The sequence below is a fragment of the Lissotriton vulgaris genome, chromosome 1_2 (genome assembly GCF_964263255.1).
Source record: "Lissotriton vulgaris chromosome 1_2, aLisVul1.2, whole genome shotgun sequence".
Lineage (NCBI taxonomy): Eukaryota > Metazoa > Chordata > Amphibia > Caudata > Salamandridae > Lissotriton > Lissotriton vulgaris.
The window spans coordinates 332,937,887-332,957,339 of NC_141686.1; positions in this window are offsets into that span (position 1 = coordinate 332,937,887).

The following is a 19,453-nucleotide window of genomic DNA, read 5'->3' on the forward strand; positions in this document are numbered from 1 at the left end:
ACATTCAACATTGACAGGGGGCAATAGGAGGCCATTTGAGGAGGTTGGCGGCCCGGCTTCAACAGAAAGACTAGTGTCACCTCTCTTAAAGTGGGCAGCAACGTGCCTGTTTAGAAGGCTTCGGCGTACACCTTGGCCAGCCTAGGTGCTAGTTGCGCGGAAAAGGCTGAATAAAATTCTTATGGCCACCCATCTGTCCCCGGTGTCTTCCCCTCTGCTGCCAGCTGTCCAATTGCATCTGTGATCTCATCAAGCGCGATGGGTTCCTCTAAGGTGTCATAGTGCGATGGCTTAATCTGTGGGAGTTGTATCCCCGCAAGGACTACCTGGATAGTAGTGGGGTCCTGTATGGCCGGTGCAGTATACAACGCCATACAATATTTGTAAAATGATTGGTTAATGGCGTCCTGCTTGTTCCCTAGAGTCCCGATAGATGTGTAAATGGCGGTGATATGGGCTTGAGTAGTCTCTGTCCGCAATAGCCACATGAGCAGTCTGCCCGCCTTATCGTCCTCCTTGTGTCTGCGTGCCAGTTAGCTCTTATAACCTAAGGCGCAGCAGTCATCCAACGTGTTTTTATATGCCAAGGGGGCCCGGGCTAATGAAGGGCCAATCTGGGGTTGGTGTGAATGCGCTGTTCGCAGCTCTGTATCTCTAACTCGTGGGTGCAAAGTGCAGTAGCCAGCCTTTTCTGGGTGCCGGATGGGCTCTTGATGATGTGCCCTTGGATGACAGCCTTCAAGGCGTCCCACTCCACTCCACTCCACTCCTGCTGATGCGACAGTTCCCCTAATTCAACGCAAAATTGGATTCAATGGATTCCAGAAGGGTGGCCTGGTTGGATGAGTCGGTGAGAGCAGCACTTAACAGGCGCCAGGTTGAAATCTCGGAGTGCTTCACACCCCAGGACAAGCACAGCTTCAGCAGGGCATGGTCGGAGAGCACATGCACCAAATAGTCAGCGTATATTACACTGTGAAGGGCGTTGCAGAACTGAATATCATATCAATCTAAGTGTACAAATTGGGTAGTACTGAATAATGCGAGAAAGTGCGTGCTTGGGGATGCATCCTGCGCCATACATCATGGGCCTGCATATTGGATACTCACTCCGCCATGTGTTGCGCTAGTTTAATAGATTGTGTCCCCGGGAGGAGAGGGCAGGAGAGATCTATGTCAAGGTTCCACACACCATTAAGACCACCACCCCAGTAGATGAGGGCCGTGGGATCTGTAGGCAAGGATGGTGTGAATGTTTGGAGGAATGTGAACTGGCACAACTTCAGGTCATAGAGGGAAACCAGCACCAAGGGGTCCCCATTCAGGATGCCCTCCATGATGACGAAACAGCCCTGTGTGTCCACTTTGGTGTGTGTGATTTGCAGTGGGGTCTCCGGTACAACCCATATAAGTGCTCCCCGAGCATATCTAGAATACGCCGTACCCAGGACCAAGCCCCTAAAGTGTTTGCGGAATGAAGCAAGTATTTGTGTGGTGAGATGCGTCTCCTGTAGCAGCGCAAACGTGATCCCATGGTTGCGCAAGCATAGGTATACTTTGTGTTGCTTAGTGCATCCCTCCAGCCTCCTCACATTCCAAGTCAGTAGCGAGTAGTCCCCAGTCGCCATCTACTTGGTTGGAGTGTGAAAACATAGTGTGTAGCAGACCACTGGCTGATAGATCCAATCCTCCCCTGTGTGCCACCGCCCCCGCATGAAGAGGGGCAGGCATGGCCAATCCACAAGCCCCACTGTGTGCAAGCATACCAAAATAGCAACATAATAAACAGAAAGTCCCATCCCAGGCCTGTTTGCCAATGGGCAATGGGCCATTCGCACTAAAATGTGGAGCATATAAATCCCTAAATATAACATATAACAAAGTAAGAACAAATGATTTGCTGTATCAGCTACATATCGCTCGTTGGGGAGGGTGCAGCATAATAGTTGTGCAGTGTCCTCACCGCCTCCCATGAATCAGTCTGGTGCCCAGCAAGCATATGCAGACCATAAGGCTGCTGCAGTTTATGGTACCTCAGAGTCCGCAAATGTCAACCCAGTATGTTAGCAGTTTGTGGAGTTAGGGCCGGGCAATCCCTCAATAACGCCTCAAGCTGCGAGGCTGTGATGAGCAGTGTCTGGTCCATGGTTATATCGGAGTCCGAGTCTGGCCTAGGAGAGGGAGCTGGGGATCCCATGTGTTCCGCCGTCTTAATGGCTTGTGCCCAATTCTGGCCCACTTGTGCTTTCCTTGGACGGCGTACCGGGCCTTTGTCTCAGTCATCACATGGTGCAACTAATGTCCAGGAGTAAGATGGGTCAGACAATATTGTGGGGAGTTCATGCGCCAGGCCCTGTTGGTAAATCAAGACCCATGCCTCCTCGGGCGTGTTGCAGAAGACTGTGCCCTCTTTGTGATGGATGCGAAGTTGCGCCAGTTATTGCAGGGAGTATTTTACCTCCTCGTGGTTCTTCAAGCATTTCTTGACCTCCAGATATGAGGAGCAGCCAAAGTATAGTCTGGGTAGATGTGAACAGTTCTGTTGTTGACTTGCCAAGGGTCCCTGCTGCTGGTGACATGCAGTACATCATCCCAGTCATGGTATTTAAAGCATCTTACCACTACTGGTCTGGGAAGGTGCCCAGGTGGGGGTGACCCAAGTACCCTATGCGTTAGCTCAATGGAGAAGAACTTTAACATCTTACCCTTAGCTAACCAGTCTTTGAAATAGAGTTCCATATTGGGGCCCTCTGCCTGTTATGGCACAAGCACCCTTCCTAATCCTCTAATCGTGCCCTTAGGAGGTCCACCTCTGGCTGGAGGGATTACAGTTGGGTGGTTGTCGCATTTACCGTTGGTCGTATCGACGCCAGAGTAGATTCAGACTCTTCCACTCGTCCCTTCAGTTTCTTGTGGTCCTCCCACAGGTTACCGATGTCAATGCTGAGGGAGTCAATCTTCGTCCCCAGGGTGGTTTTAATATGAAGTATTGCCACCAGTAGCTCATCGAAGAGGTGTGAATTATCACTGCAGTCACCCCAAGCTGAGGGCCCCAGATGGTCTGCACTCCTATTGACCGGGGGGTTGTATCCACTTACGGGGACTGTGACTGGGACTTCTCCACCCTGGGCTTGCCCATTGCACTGTCTGCAGGGGGCGACAGGTCGTATGTTGGTCTATTTGTCTTCCAGGGGGTCTGAAACTGTCAACGTTTTTGAGATGATGCACTTCTGTGGCTTAAAGGTGGAATGGTAGGCTAGGCAGTCAAGACGACACAAGCAGCTAAACCGGGAATATGAGCCCTTTTAGACCTGGGGTGCCTCACAACATGGACCTTCCCAACAGCATTCATTGTGCTGAAAGCAGTTCTGGGATTCTTCCCACCATGCGGTAAATGCAGGGGGCCCAGACTGCGAAGTTCTATCGAGTGGAAGCGTGCTGACCCCTCTCACTGGCTCCTCGTCTTGCCCCATGCAGTTCGCAGTCGTGGCGCAGGGTTTGGTTGTGTTGCTGCCCAGTGTTCCCCCAAGAGGCGTGAGTAATCAGCGGATCACAGGAGGGTGCACAGGCCTCACAGGTGCCCTTGTGTGTGGTCAGGTTCGTGGAGGAGCCCAGTCCCGGTTCACTTCTCCCAGCCTGGAGTCAATGTAGGGGCCGCGGACTCAGGTGTCCACTCACAGTCTGTATGAAGGGGCCTTAGCAGGCTTGCAGGCGCATGTCAGCCCCGGAGCCCCTCCTTCCCCGGGGCGTGTCACGACAGGCACCGGTTGCGACGTCAAGCAGGTATGCGCTGCTGCCCAAAGACTCAAAATGGCATCTCTGGCCTTACGGCCCACTTCAGGTCCGGGGGCAAAATATTGCAATACAGATCCTGGTGCCCAGCCGGCACGAGCAGTAGAAATCAGGACTCTCACAGGGTTGACTTGTCTGTGCCCGGGAGCACCAGGCTTCAAGGGTGCCTCGCTCACGCAGACTGGAGTCATAGCCCGCAGCAGAACTCCTGAGCAGCCAACAGCACAAAAATCATCAGGAAGCGGTGCGGTGAGCCTTCAGTCTCCGCTCCCATGCCATGCAGGATGGTGGGCCGGGCGAGGAGGAAACAGGATTTTTCTCGGCAGGTGAAGGGCGGAGCTCAGAGCTCTGAGATTGCTCTCGTCGCCATCATGGCCACGCCCCCCCCCCCCCTTAACCTCTAGATTTTACAATGAATTGCTAAGGCTTTTTTATGGGAAGTAATTTAGTACAAAACTATGAAGTCATTTTAACCTATGTCATAATCTAAAGTATGTCAAAATATAAAAGGGAGACCTATTGGCTTTATCAGTGGATGAGTCATCATATCACCACATATAACAACTTATCTATGGCCTGTCAGAAAGCAACAGAATATTTGATCAATTAACTACAATCTAACATATTCCTTAAAAATAAACTCATGGCTACACATAATTATTGCAAAAATATTATATAGACCACAATAGGCTACTATATATTTCAGTCCCTTGTCCAGCTGGACAGGGAATTTAATATTCAAACAAATTGTTAATGGTAAGGGTCCAATTTAGCAACAAAACATTATAATTACAGTAGGGCACAGTCCTGTACTGTACAAGGGAGGAGAAAGTGAGAAAGTAATAGAGTGAAGGAATATCAGGCAAACAGGGTGAGCTAACACGCCACTGTCATGAATCAAAATTAACCGTGTGTCCTGGAGTAAACCATATATACAGTAATATAATAAGGTGAAACGTATGTCTACTCAAAGGAGTTGACGTTTCGATCCCGTGCTCAATTTATATAGGGATCATCTTCAGGATTTAAGGAATTGTTTTTGCCTGAATGGAAATTAAACGCCTGTTAGGAAAAAAACAGGGAAGAAAAACAAAAGGTAGACAGATATAGTCAGTTTTACGCAGAATATTGATGGACATCAGCTTTAGCCATTTATTAACAGTATTAGGAACCACAGTGAAAAGGTGTTGCCTGATGGCGTGGGCATTCAGTGCAAACATATAATTAACCAATAAGTGTGCAGTGAATTGGCCGCAGTGCTAAGAAACTGGCTGTTAGGTGCAGGTGGTGAAATGGCCAGTTTAAGTGTATTCTAAGGTGGGACATGGTGACGGGTTGCCGTAGCGCTGTGATGTGGGATTGGCGCATGGACGGTGAGCCGGGTCTGCGTTTCAGTATTACCATGTTGCCGGGGGCTTGACTCCGAGAGGGGTAATGTGGGGGATGGAGTCCTTGTGGAACATGCAGAAACAATGCCGGAACCGATTTTGGTCAGAGCAGCCTTACCAGCCCCTACTGCCAGGGCAACCATCGAATCAAACTGGGGACTGCCCCCAATTTTGGGGCACGCTAAGTGTGGCTGTTGCACTGTATGTGAGTTCACGATTGAGGCCCGTAACTTTAGCCACAATGGTGTGACTGTAGAAATGAAAAGCTTTACCAACTGCAACAGCTGCAACGTCATCTATGCAATCCTTTGCCCTTGCCCCGAAATGTATGTGGGCCAGACCACCCAAAAAGCAAAGACTCACATATGCCAGCACAGGAGTCGCATCAGATGTGGGAACCCCCAACGCACCTCTTGTTGAACATTTCTCTGAACTCAACCATACCGCTGACGACATCAAATGGACAATCTTGAAAGCGGTAAAGCTACCACAAAGAGGAGGCAACCTGGGTCAACTCCTAAACCGAGAGGAACTAAAGACTATCATCCAATTCAACACCATCCACACAGGATTGAACAGAAGTGAGGATTGGACTACTCTCCTATAACATCAAACCCTGAAAGACATTGTCCACATCAAATTCAAGCACCTCTGAACAGAGCAATGAGGCTTATGGACCCATACGAAGTTCTAACATCTGGAATGTTTTTAATATAATTCACCTTGCTATTGTGTCACGACTCAAACACCCTTCATTTTTCAATTCTCCAACAAGTAGGAGTCACACCCCCTTCACTCGATTCACCACGTGTCCTCAGAGACTGCACTCCCTGACTGATTCCCCCTCACCTAAACACTTGCGCCGTATTTATAACCTTATTTAATTTATTTAGAAATCATTTAATGTGCACAGCCTTCACAGCTCTACCAGAAACATTGTGGACGTTTATTTCACTTGCGCACCGTTCCAAGATTGCGGCCGCAAGTCACTGAAGCATTACTGGCTCCTCTAAGGGCCATGTCTCGTGACCGCCATATCCCTATTAAGATGTCAGCCATTCACTTGTTTGGCTCGGATCCGGCAAGGCACAGCCCGCCACCCGCATCCCGACATCCTCCCAATACTCGGTAAGTCCTACTGCCAATGACCCTTAAGGCAACAGACCCGCACCCCGTTCTAACAACTTGCCAATTTCCCTTAGCGGATCAGTCACTGTACAGACCGCGCTCTACAGACGCGTCAATGCCCATGCTGCCCCCATTGGAACTCCGCTATTTCAGACGCCACAAATAGTGCTTGAACCAAGAATCTAATGGTAAAATTGCGCGCCCTATCACTTGTGTTACTCAAAAGCACTCCTTATATGTTTTTTAACCACCCCCTCCTCCCCAACAGTGTCGCGTTATCTGCACATCAATCCATGCTAATGGACGCTCTCACGGAGCAATAACTCCGGCCATCCCTCCAACCTACGCTGTGAGCCCGGAGGATCCCCAACATCACCACGGTAATTTCTTGCGCATCAGCAATCCCCCTCGCCCAAAAGCGCTCCTAATAACGTCCTAATACCCTCCCTTCTCCCTGCAGTGTCCGACTAATTGGACATCCAGACTTGGCAACTGAAGCTGCAACAGAGCTATCAAATTATCCTGCCCGGTCAGCATAGCTGCACACTTATCTGAAGGCCTCTACTTGGTTAAGCCTCTGGTAGGTTTTTTCCCACCCTTTTTTTAAAAAACTCACCTTCACCACCAGAAACATCAGAAACATGTAACATCACCGGATAAAAATCGGTACCGGCATTGTTTCTGCACGTTCCACAAGGACGCAATCCCCCACATTACCCCTCTTGGAGGCAAGCCCCTGGCAACATGGTAATTCTGAAACGCAGACCCGGCTCACCGTCCGTGCGCCAATCCCACATCACAGCGCTACGGCAACCCGTCACCATGTCCCACCTTAGAATACACTTAAACTGGCCTTTTCACCACCTGCACCTAACAGCCAGTTTCTTAGTACTGCGGCCAATTCACTACACACTTATTGGTTAATTATATGTTTGCACTGAATGCCCACGCCATCAGGCAACACCTTTTCACTGCAGTTCCTAATTCTGTAAATAAATGGCTAAAGCTGATGTCCATCAATATTCTTCGTAAAACTGACTATATCTGTCTACCTTTTGTTTTTCTTCCCTTTTTTTTTCCTAACAGGCGTTTAATTTCCATTCAGGCAAAACAATTCCTTAAATCCTGAAGATGATCCCTATATAAATTGAGCACGGGATCGAAACGTCAACTCCTTTGAGTAGACATACGTTTCACATTATTATATTACTGTATATATGGTTTACTCCAGGACACACTGGTAATTTTGATTCATGACAGTGGCCTGATAGCTCACCCTGTTTGCCTGATATTCCTTCACTCTATTACTTTCTCACTTTCTCCTCCCTTGTACAGTACAGGACTGTGCCCTACTGTAATTATAATGCTTTGTTGCTAAATTGTACCCATACCTTTAACGATTTGTTTGATTATTAAATTCCCTGTCCGGCTGGACAAGGGACTGAAATATATAGAAGCCTATTGTGGTCTATATAATATTTTTGCATTTATTCCTTCATGCTGAGGACCTTTTGTTCCCTTTATAATACTTGATACCCATGGTCCCTAGCTACCCATTGGGTTCCCCTTGTCTTTTCAAATAATACACATAATTATTGCCACACAAATATTTTAAATAATGGACACAACCCTAAACAGTTGGGGACAGATTTACAAGCCCCTTGCATCATAATTTCCCATGTTAAAAGTGATACAAAAGTGGCGCAGGGGGCTTGTAAATCTGCCTGTGTGTTCCCTGCAGGCCACACTACACTTTAATGTGTAGTGGGTGGTGCCCCTGCCCTACTTAGAGCACCACAACAACTACACCTCATATCTGTGTCAAATCATATATTCCACCACTTGATCCACACCAGGCACACATAGGCACCTACCAGCCTCGCCTTAGTTTTGTAAATGCCCTGCTGTCTCTTATGAGCCAAATACACTAGTCGTTCCCTCACACTACGAGGCGAAACTAGCCTGGTATTTAGTCTTAACACAAGACGGTTATGACCAGCAAGTTCATCAGACACCTTGACCTAGCCAGAAAATGTCACCTTGCAAAACCAAGAAACATTACAACCAACAGGTTCATCATGCACACTTTTTAAGTCCTCATCCTTCTCCAATTCTGCCATCCACTCATTTACAGAAATACAACCCAATGTGATGGCACAAACCTTCACATCTTCATCATCATTACTTGACTCATATCATCATTTCTCAATCTAGATCGACGGTCCGCAGACAAATTGTTCACTCCAGGTATATACTTGACCGCAAAACTTGCAATGCAACAATCCATTTATAGATATGTGAAGATATGCAGGCAAAACCCTCTTTCCCAAAAACGTCTTGAAATGGCTTATGAACTGATTGTACTACAAAATGGAGACCTGACAAAAATGATTTACATTCCTTTAGCATTCAAATCTCTGTTAAGGCCTCTCTACCAATTGTGGAATAGCATGTTTCTATCACTTTCAATGATCTCGATGCAAATGCAATCATGACCTCACTGATATTTTGAAAATGTTTAGGAACCCATCCAAGACCATTATCATTGGCATCCATGGCTAATAATAATCCACAATTCTAAAGCACAAACAATCACCCGTAAGGGTCTCCAGGCGCTGGGATCCGTCGGGAAGATTAAGAATGCTATTGCCCAGAGTCACATGGTGCTGGGCTTACCTGCCGCTGAAGCCGGGGATCCATCCATGATTCCCAGATTCCAGCATCCGTCAACCTGGCTGGGGCGCCACACCTCTCCCTACATAACATAGTAAACCTGGTATAAAACTTTTAAAATATGTTGCTGCTTCTATTTGATGTCCTCAAGTTTGTTTTTTACAATCTTCAGATTAACCAAATCAAGTGTCATTGATGACAAGTCCTCTTATACTACAGGAATCTTTAGCATAAGTGGGACTATGTCTGGCATAAACCCCTGCCAATCCTAAAAAAAAATATACATCTTTTTTTAGTGGGTTGCATTAAATTCTGAAAGGCATTGACCAGTTCACCCTTCGGTCTTACCCCATCACCAGTGATAATATATGCTAAATATGGGAGACAAAACTTGTATTTTTTAATTGAGGGTAATCCCATTGTAATCAAAGATTCTCAGAACCTCTCAAATCTAGTGCATATGTTCCTCCAAAGGGTCAGAGAAAATGAGGATGTTGTCTTCAAACAACTTTATACTGGTTACATTCCCTGACAATTTAGCCATTAGTCTGTGAAAAAGATAGGCAGCAAAACAAATCGCAAATGGTATTTTAAGAAATTGAAATACCCCAAATCGAGCTACAAACACAGTAAGATCTTTGAAATATTTGTACAGTTTAACTTTGTGGTCAGCAGATTTTAGATCCAGAGGGGTGAAAAGTTTGGCATTTCCAACAAACCAATCATTTCGATGATGTTAGGTAGGAGAAATGCATCCTCAATTACCTCTTTATCAAGATGCCTAAGATTAATACTAAGCTGAATATCTCCTGAGCTCTTGGTAGCCACAACAAACTGGTGCAATTCATTAAGAAACTTCTACGGTTTCAATGATACATTCAGCGTTGAGATGTATGTTTAAAGGGAAGAGAATGCTTTTTATTCTTGAAAGTGTTTCAACCCATATTTTCTAGCTCATTTCCAAACAGCCTACCACTTGAAAAAGTCATTTTTAAAATGCATTTTTTTTGGGAGGTCTGTCTTCCATCCTCTCACTTATAACTACCTCCGAGCAGCCACATTCCCACTTGCTGGTAGACTGCAAAAAGTATTATCTAAGAAAAACTTTGAGTGCCTTTCCATAGCTACTGACAAACGCGACTAGGCTGTTCCTGGAAGAAGAAAGAAGGGAAAGAAAGTGGTCATGGGAAGAGCAGGGATAGTGCTCAGTGGAGGGCTACTCTGGGTATCCAATTTGTTGGATGTAATGGCCTCACACACCCTTGCGAGTGTCATGCTTCATCATTGGCAATGCTCCTCGCTGGGCAGGTGGTGCAATGCCCAACAGGCTCACCTCAAAGAGGGGCTCTTTGGCAGAGATCTTTTATCCAACTGCCTATGGGTGAAGTGCGGGTGAGGGGCCAGAAGGGAAGGGATAGTGTAAGTGAGTTTAAAATGTGGCACAAGGTACCGGAGATCAATTTATTCTGGTGGTCCCCTGCCTCACGTAAAAACAGTGAGTAGCCTGTGTTTGAAGGAAATTAGGATTCCACGTCACGATCCAGGACTACAGTGCATATTGTGCGGTCAACATGTTTCTCGCCTAAGCACACTGGCTGCGATTCTTCAGGACCTAATCAGTAACTACTATCACAAACAAACATGACCTAACAAAGTATCAATTTATGTTTTCAGTTGTACTACCTGTATGGTACTGCTCTTGCCTAGGGGATTACAAAATAAATCATTACTATAATTCAGTGACAACAAGTGACCCTTTTGTGACCATGAGCACACAGTGCTGATATGAATAAAGTGACATACTAGTGGTGAATTGTGACCAGTATGTATTATCTTGAATCACACATTAAAAACATATATACACAGCATATATATACATAAAAACAGCAGCAGTTTCTTCAGAACCCCCGGTTATCATCCTGTGGCTCAGGTGACCTGTTACTCAACTAATGGTCAAGGTGTATAGGTGTCGACAGTACCTGGTGTTTCAACCCATATTTTCTAGCTCCTTTCCAAACAGCCTACCACTTGAAAACGTCATTTTTAAAAAAGCATATTTTTTGGGAGGTCTGTCTTCCATCCTCTCACATATATCTACCTCTGATCAGCCACATTCCCCTTGCAGGTAGACTGCAAAAAGTATTATCTAAGAAAAACTATGAGTGCATTTCCATAGCTGCCAACAAATGGGCTATGTCTTATGTCCCATATAGGAATGGAAAGAGCTTGACCAGAGACTGAGATGTAGCATGATTCAGGACAGAAGTAGTGATGCCTCCACTCTCTTATTGATTGTATCTTGGCTCACCAACTCATTAAGCAGCTGGATAGACTGACCTGTTAGATTGGCAATGTAGCCGGTAAATAAAGACCATGTACATCTGCATTTGCAGGAAATCTGGAAACACCTGGATTATTGAACTGCCTGAAACTGTTACCTTTTGTACAAATCTGCGGCTCATCCAAATGGAGATTCACATTTGAGAAGATATAAGAAATCAATCTATTCAGCTCTTCCTTCGGGTGTGTTCTTTGCACACAGAGAACCATTCTCTAATTTATCAGTATCACAGTGGGGCAAAGACCAAGGGGAAGAGATCAAAGATGAAGATGAATAGGAAACTCTACCGCTAGAATCGATTACATTTATTTAAGCCTGCACCTCTTTTCGAACCTCTTACATGCTGAGATTGGCTCCATTCTCATTTCTGATAACGCTCCTGTTTTGATTAGTTTAGACATTCCTTCTTTATTATCTAAATCTCGTCATTGGCGTTTTAACAATTAACTTCTTAAAGATCCCTTCTTTCTAAGCCGCTTTAAAGATTTTGTTTCTGAATTCATTCTCCTTAATGCTACTCCTGATATGCCCTTTCATACTGTCTGGGATTCCTTTAATGCAACAGCCAGAGACTTCATTATAGATTATGTAGCTAGCAAAAGGAAAAAGTATTGCAAAGAATCTGCTTCTCTGCTCTCTTCTAATAAGGAATTGGAACATGCATATTTTTCTTCAAAAAATATCAACAACCTCAAGACTCTGGTCCAAGCAAAACTTGACTGTAATAGGAAATCCACAGAAGAGGCCTTGGGAACGTTGCTCAAAATGAACTCTACATTTCATGGTGGTCGTAATCGAGTTGGTGAGCTGTTGGCGAACTACTTCAAGGTTATATCTCAAAGATCTAGTGTAGTCAAGATTATTGATGATAATGATATTCCCCGCCTTAAGGATGAAGAAATATTAACGTGTTTTGCAGATTTATACTCCTGAATCTTCCCCTTCTGATGCAAATCTGGAAGTTTTTTGTTTTACTCATTACCTCCCCATTCTTCCCCTCTTCCTGACTGTTCTATTTTGGAAAAAGATATGTCTCTTCCAGAGATTAAATCTGCTTTGCTCACGTTACCTAAAGATAAGGCTCCTGGTCCTGATGGTCTTACTGCTGAGTTCTATTGTTACTTTTCTCCTGTTCTTCTACCCCTTCTGTTATCTCTTTTACAATATATTGTGCTTAATGGTGAAGCTTGAGGTTCTTTTCTTGAAGCTATGATTTGTCTCATTTCCAAAAAAGATAAAGACTCATCCTGATGTGCCAAAGACCTTCCTATATCTTTGAGTAATCTTGATTGCAAGCTATTTTCCAAGGTATTAGCCGTTCGTATCATTCAGGTCCTTCCTGATTTAATTGGTTCTGAACAAACGGGGTTTGTTAAGGGAAGGACTATTTCTGATAATTCCAGAACTTTCCTCAATATTATTCATCTTGCATCTAAAAATTCTTTCCCTATAGCCGCTATAACCCTAGACGCAGACAAAGCTTTTGACCGAATACATTGGCTTTTCATGATGCGCGTCCTTAAATGGCATGGCTTTGGTCCTTCTATTTTGTCCTTTATAAAATTGTTATATTACTCTCCGACCACTTAAGTTTTTTTTAATGGCTCCCAATCCTCTTGTTTCCCTTTACAAGGGATGACTTCTAACCCCGTTACTTTTTATCCTTTCTCTTGATCCCTTTCTTCACTCTTTACAACACTCCCCCACCTTCTGAGGCTTTACGCAACAATCTGTTAAAATTAAATTTACTGCTTATGCAGATGATAATATGTTATATATTTCTTATCCTTCTACGCCTATGCCTACTTTTACCGAACTTCTCTCTTCTTATGCGGCCTTGTCAAGCTATAAATTGAATTTTTCCAAATCTGAAGTGTTTCCTTTATATAAATATTGTTTAAGGAGTATGTTTGAGGTTATCGATTTTAATTGGAATAATAATAATATTATGACTTGCTTGGGGATTAAGCCTTTACAAAAACGATTTAGTTTAATTTGGAAGAGGTTCTATAAAAAGTAAATAAGATGGCGGATAGATGGTCTCCCCTTTTATTGTCACGATGGGGTAGATTGGACACCATTAAAAAGATGTTGCTTCACGTTATTAACTTTTATTTATCCATGTTACCAGTTAAACTACCATCAAAGTTTTTTAAAACCCTTAATGGAACTTTGAGTACATTTTTTTGGAATGGTCCGAAGGCTTGTATTTCCTTGGCCCTTCTCTCTGCTCCTAAAGATCGGGGTGTTGTCCATTTTCCCATTTTTCGTCAGTATCATTTGTCTTTTTTAATTCGCCGAATATTACCATATCTATCTACTTCAGGAGGAAATTTTACCTCTGTATGGCACAGGTTGGAGAAATCTCTGATCTCTCCTTTCCCTTTTTCTCTCCTAGCAAGATTTACCTATCCTCCTCGTTCTTTTAACTACTCAACAATTTCAAAATTCATTTCAACTTTTCATCCTATTGAATTTAAATCTCACAGTCCTTTACAGATATTTTTGGATTCATCTCTTTGGCATAACAAAAATATACAATTTTCTAATCACACTATTTATTTGGAAAACATGGGCTACCAAAGGGATTTTTCAAGTTAAGCAAATAATACAGGATTCCCATTGTCTTTCCCTAATAGAGGTTCAGTCCACATTTGACCTACCTGCATTCTCTTTACTTAGATATGAGTCTCTAAGATTGCTCTTGACGGTTCAGCTTTCTCTACTTTCTGGACCTTCTCTTCCCTCGCAAGATCCTTTGTTAGAACCTTTATCCACTTCCCCTTTCATTAGAACCTCTCAAGTTTACAAATGCCTGCATTTTTCTTCTCCCAGTTGCCCTAAAAGTAAAGTTGAGCTCTTATGGCAATCTGATTTAAAACGTACCCTTTTTGTTCAAACATGGAACTCCATTTAGACACACATACATCACACCTCTTGTAATTCTAGCACCACTCAGACTCTTTACTATTTTTATCATAGACTATTTTTAACTCCACTGTCACTCTCCAGGTATAGCTCACATTCATCCTCGAATTGTTAAGTATGTCATACTATTCCCGGATCTTTTATGTATTCCTTTTTTCTTTGACCTAATTTTGCACGTTTTTGGACTAAGGTATGTGAGTCAATCTCCTCTATTTGTACTATTGAATTTCCTTTTGACATACACTCCATGTTTTTGGGAAGCAACTCTGCAGACTGGTTTGGTTCTCGCAAGGTGTTCATATTTGTGGACCTGTTAATTGCTACTGCCTTTCAGGTAATTGCCTTTAACGGAACATCTAAGGTTTCTTTCTCCGCCTGGTGGAAACTTCTTTGTTATCAGCACAGACTCGACAGAGCTTCTTCCAAAACTTCTCAACAACTTAATTGTAAAGAAGCCCTCTGGTCTCCACTTACCAATTACTTATTTACATCTGCAATACGTAATCAAGAGAGCTCCTTCGTTTATCAATCAGCAAGAGTATTTTCTTCTTTTCTTCTTTCCATTTTAATTTTAACTTGTTTATATGTCACATGTACAGTTATTATTCTGTTTTTAAGAACTACTATGATTACTGTAAGATTAATATTTCAATACAATACTAGATGAAGAAAGTATTATATCTTTAGTTTATTTTCTCTGTTCCTTTCCTTTTCTTTTTCTTTTTCCCCTCCTCTGTTCATTCTCTATTTCTCAGACTTTTTCTTTTTCTTTTCTCCCTTCCTCCTTCTCTAGATATTCCTTTCTTCTGAAAAAACTAAAAAATCTCAAATGCGATTTATTTCCCAGGTACAAATGTTTATTATTTCTGTTCTTCCTTGGAATATCTTTAGATTTATGACAGATTTCTTGTGTCATTTATTCCACCAAATAATGTATTCAGTTTGCTAATCTAATGCTACTCGTTTTATACGCATTGTTGTCTATTGTATCTATGTTTCTAATTACTTCAATAGAGCTCATTAAACTAAAAATAAATAAAGATCATGTATATCTGCATTCAGAGAAAATCTGGAAAAGCCAGGATTGGTAAACTGCCTGAAATAGTCACCTTTTGTCCAAGTCAGCTGCTCATACAAATGGAGATTCACATTTGAGGAAATATACTCTGTGGTCAGAGAACCAGTCTCTAATTCATCAATATCACAGCTGGGCAAAGACCAAGGGGAAGAGATCAAAGATGTTTAAATACGTCAGAGATGAACTTAATCATAAGCTTGAGCTGCTTACCAGAAACATTATGAGCTTCCCAAGAAAAGCTCCGCCTGAAGGGATTCTTAGCTGGATCAGAGGAACCCCTTTCCTTACAGGGACAAGAGGACAGATGTCTGTGCTTCTCGCTGTGTTTCCTCTTTGTGAGCACTAACACACAATCGAATAAAGAGAGGGAGCATGTATACCCCAGGAAGAACCTCTGGACAGAAGAGTCTCTACTTTGAAATTCATTCAAAACAATTCTAACACACATTTGAAATATAAATACAGAATCTGACTTTTGAAATACATATCGAAGTAAACCAAAACATTTGTTTTCTCTTCTCTGTCAAAAGACGCATAGAGAAAGCAGTCTCCAACAGGCACTGAAGAGGGCAGCACTTAAGCACTTGCTCCCACCCCTTTTTTTTATACAATCTCCCAGTTTTCTTAAAAGAAAAAGAAAGTATCTGCTACGCAGTCTGCAACACGAAATTAACACAGTAGCAGGAGAAGCAGGTAAGGAAAGGAAATAACTTTAAATCCATATGCAAGAACATCATCTGGAAGGAGATTAAACAGATATGGTGGTCCCAACACAAAAATGTAGGTCATCTCTGCTACCAATGTCAGAGAATGGAAGCCATTCATCTTCTGAAACTAATGCAGCTCAATTCCTCCTGCCCCAGAGGGTATTTAACAAAGTACTGCTGGCTGCCACAATAGTAAGAAAGGGCGAGTCATGAAACCAAAGACAAAGGGATCGTGAGACACACACATCTCCAAAACAAAGGTGGACCAGTCACGCCTAGATGCCCTAAGGCAAACCCTTTGTATACCTAAGGAACAGTTGAGATGTACCACGTGTGATACAAAATGAAAGATTAGCACAAACCTGGTCACACTACAAAAATACTTGTGATAAAAAATGTATGAAGGTGGTCAGGCCTAGTACTGACCTTCCCAATGAAAAACACAGGCCCTAGGATTGAGTAGGGCAGGCGTCTCCAACATGTAGCTTGGAATAATGCAAATAATCCACATTTGTAAAGCGTGAACCGTCACCCCGTTAGGGTCGCTAGGCGCCGTAGGGAAGATTAAGGAAGCTATTGCCCAGGCTAATTTGCCCCCGGCCCCGGGGATCGAACTGTGATCCCCAGATTCAGGTGTCAATCACCCTGGCCGCGAAGCCACACCTCTCCCTTTGAGCTACTTATGGCTCTCCAGCTACTCCTGAGTAGCTCTCCCATGTGCAGAACTGCCGAATGAATTAGAAGCCTTTGCTAGGTTGAATTATTATATGTATATCAAAATTGAAAAATGTGTATTCAACATAACAATGTGTGTATTTACAGAAAGTGGGCAGAGCTTGAGGAGTTACATAAAAAGTCAGCGAGATTCCACTGAGTTGCGTATGCAGATGGAATTCAGCACGACACACAGTTTGCAATGATTTTTAGCACCAGAAGCTTGTCCTGTGCTGTAAAATCAGCAGAAACTGCACCACACTGCACAACGAGGGTGATGTTTATTTTTACCACTCAAGTAGATTTTCTACTAGAGCAGCACTTTTTTCAACGCAAATGGGCACGACCTGCCGTGACCGACCACATTGAGAAAAGTCACTGGGAGGTGTTCACACTAGGCGATCTAAATTCTTGCCTACCAACTTAATGTTGATGAGCAAGTTCCGGGAAAAACTCCACCATACAACGCTTGGCAGAGTTTGACAAGAACTCTGCTATACTTGCATGGAGCGGAGTTGTCAAAACTCTTTTCTGCCCACTCCTACTCATGAGCTGATGTTTGCAGAGATCTATTAGTAACATTAACTGTGTGCTTTGGCATGGCAGCTATGGGTGCTATATGTCACCCATGTAGAGCCATTCCACGTTGATGAAGGATTTTTTAAATTACTGCTGAGAACCATGTCTTATGCATTGAGGTAATCACTACAGGTAATCTTTTGGCCACCAGCATTATCTCATTTGATTTGATCACTAATGTTAATAATTGAGCTTCTGTTTGAGTTTATCCAAGCAGGAACCACAATCCTAGTCAGATACAAAACAAAAATTAACCTGTGCTGACCCTCTGTGACCTTAGAAAGGAGCTGGCAGGCTTAACATAGGAGGCAGTGTGTAAAGTATTTGTGCACACACACACAGGTATACACACACACAGTAACACAGTGAGAACACCACAAAAAAAATAGGTTAGTATATTCTGATAAAGCAAGTCCAAAAAGGCAACAATCCAATAAGTACAAGCCGAGATAGGGATTTGTAAATGATAAGGGAAAAATATTGCTTACAAGCAAAATATCACTTTGGGGTTACTGTTGGCTGAGCTGTATTGGGACAAAATCAAGAGTTATGGCTGCTTGTGACAGAGCGTAGGTCTGCTCTTCGATTCACGCAGGGCCTGCTGGACAAAGAACCTTAATCCTTGTCACAGAACAATATGTAGTAGTGGCAATACGTTGGTTTTGTGTACAAAACAGCAAGTTAGGAACCCAAGGGCGATGCAGCGGGTTGTTCCATGCTGTAAACAATGCGCTGATCTTTTCCATGCGCTACTGGCAATGCATTGTTTCCTGAAGCAGTGATCCCTGAGGTGCTTAGGCAGTTCCAATTAGAATTTGCCGAGTCCAGACTTCACAGAGGCAGTGATGTATCAATCTACATGTCCCTGCAGGCAATACATTGGTGTCTGATTGCCACACAGAAGTAGAAGTGCAGATTCTGGCAGATGCAGCACTTTACACTCATATCCATGGGCCCTGGACTGGATAGACACTACTGGGCAGAGCAAGACTTACAGCAAGTAAAGTCCAGGTACTGGGTTGAAGAGGATTGGTGAAGTCTTTGATATACCTGAGTCTTCAGCAACAGAACGCAAGCTAAAATGCTCTCGGAGAAACTTAAGTCCTTAGGATGTAGATCGCAGATTCAGTCCTTCTTACTTTCAGGCAAGATGCAGCGGGTCAACACAGCAAATCAAGTAGCAAAGTGGCAGTCCCTCCTAAAGCACAACAATCAGCAGGCAGCAGGCCACGGCATCAAAGCAGTTAGTAAAGTGACAGGACCACCTACAGCACAGCAGCTCTTCTTCAGGCCAGAATGTCCTCAGCTTCAGCAGAATTCTGAGTTGGTGGGGTCAGAGGCCCAGTACGTATACCCCATTTGGCCTTAGAAATGTGGGGACTTGAAAGAGATGTTTTAAAGTGCAAAAGACTCTGCCTTTTCTGCCATGGCTCCAGACTTACTTAAGGAGGGTATGCAATCCTTTGTGTGGGGACATGACACCATCCTTGCAGGTGCAGCGTTTCAGCTCCTACCTCCCTTCCTACTCAGGTAGCCTCATCAACATACAGATGACTAGGCAGACAACACTACCCTACCTTTGTGTGTGGCTGTCTAGAGGGAATGCAGGAAGCCAGCTGTCACCCACCCCACACATGTATTCCAGAGTCAGGCAGAAAGCAGCACATAGTTTAAATGAGAAATTGCCAGCTTTCCAAATATATCATTTTCAGAACTGCAATTTAAAAAACAACTTCACCATTGGTTGTACTTTAAAATTATGATTCCAGAGACATTACATTTAGTTTTCTTTATTTTCCCAATTGAAACTCGTACTGTTACAAATCAGTCATACATTCTATCCTATTGGAGATTTAGGTCTTGCAGTACTGAAAAAAAAATGTAGGAGTATTTCACTATCAGGACATGTAACACATTATAGCACGCGGAAAACCTTTTAAATACACTGCATCCTGCCCACGGGCTGTCTATGGCCTACATTAAGGGTGACCTATATGTAATAAAGAGGAAGGTGTGGGTTTGGCAAGTAGGGTAACTTGCCAGGTCGAAATGGCAGTTTAAAACTGTGCTCACAGACTCTGCAATGGCAGGCCTGAGATATGTTTAAAGGGCTGTTTAGGTGGGT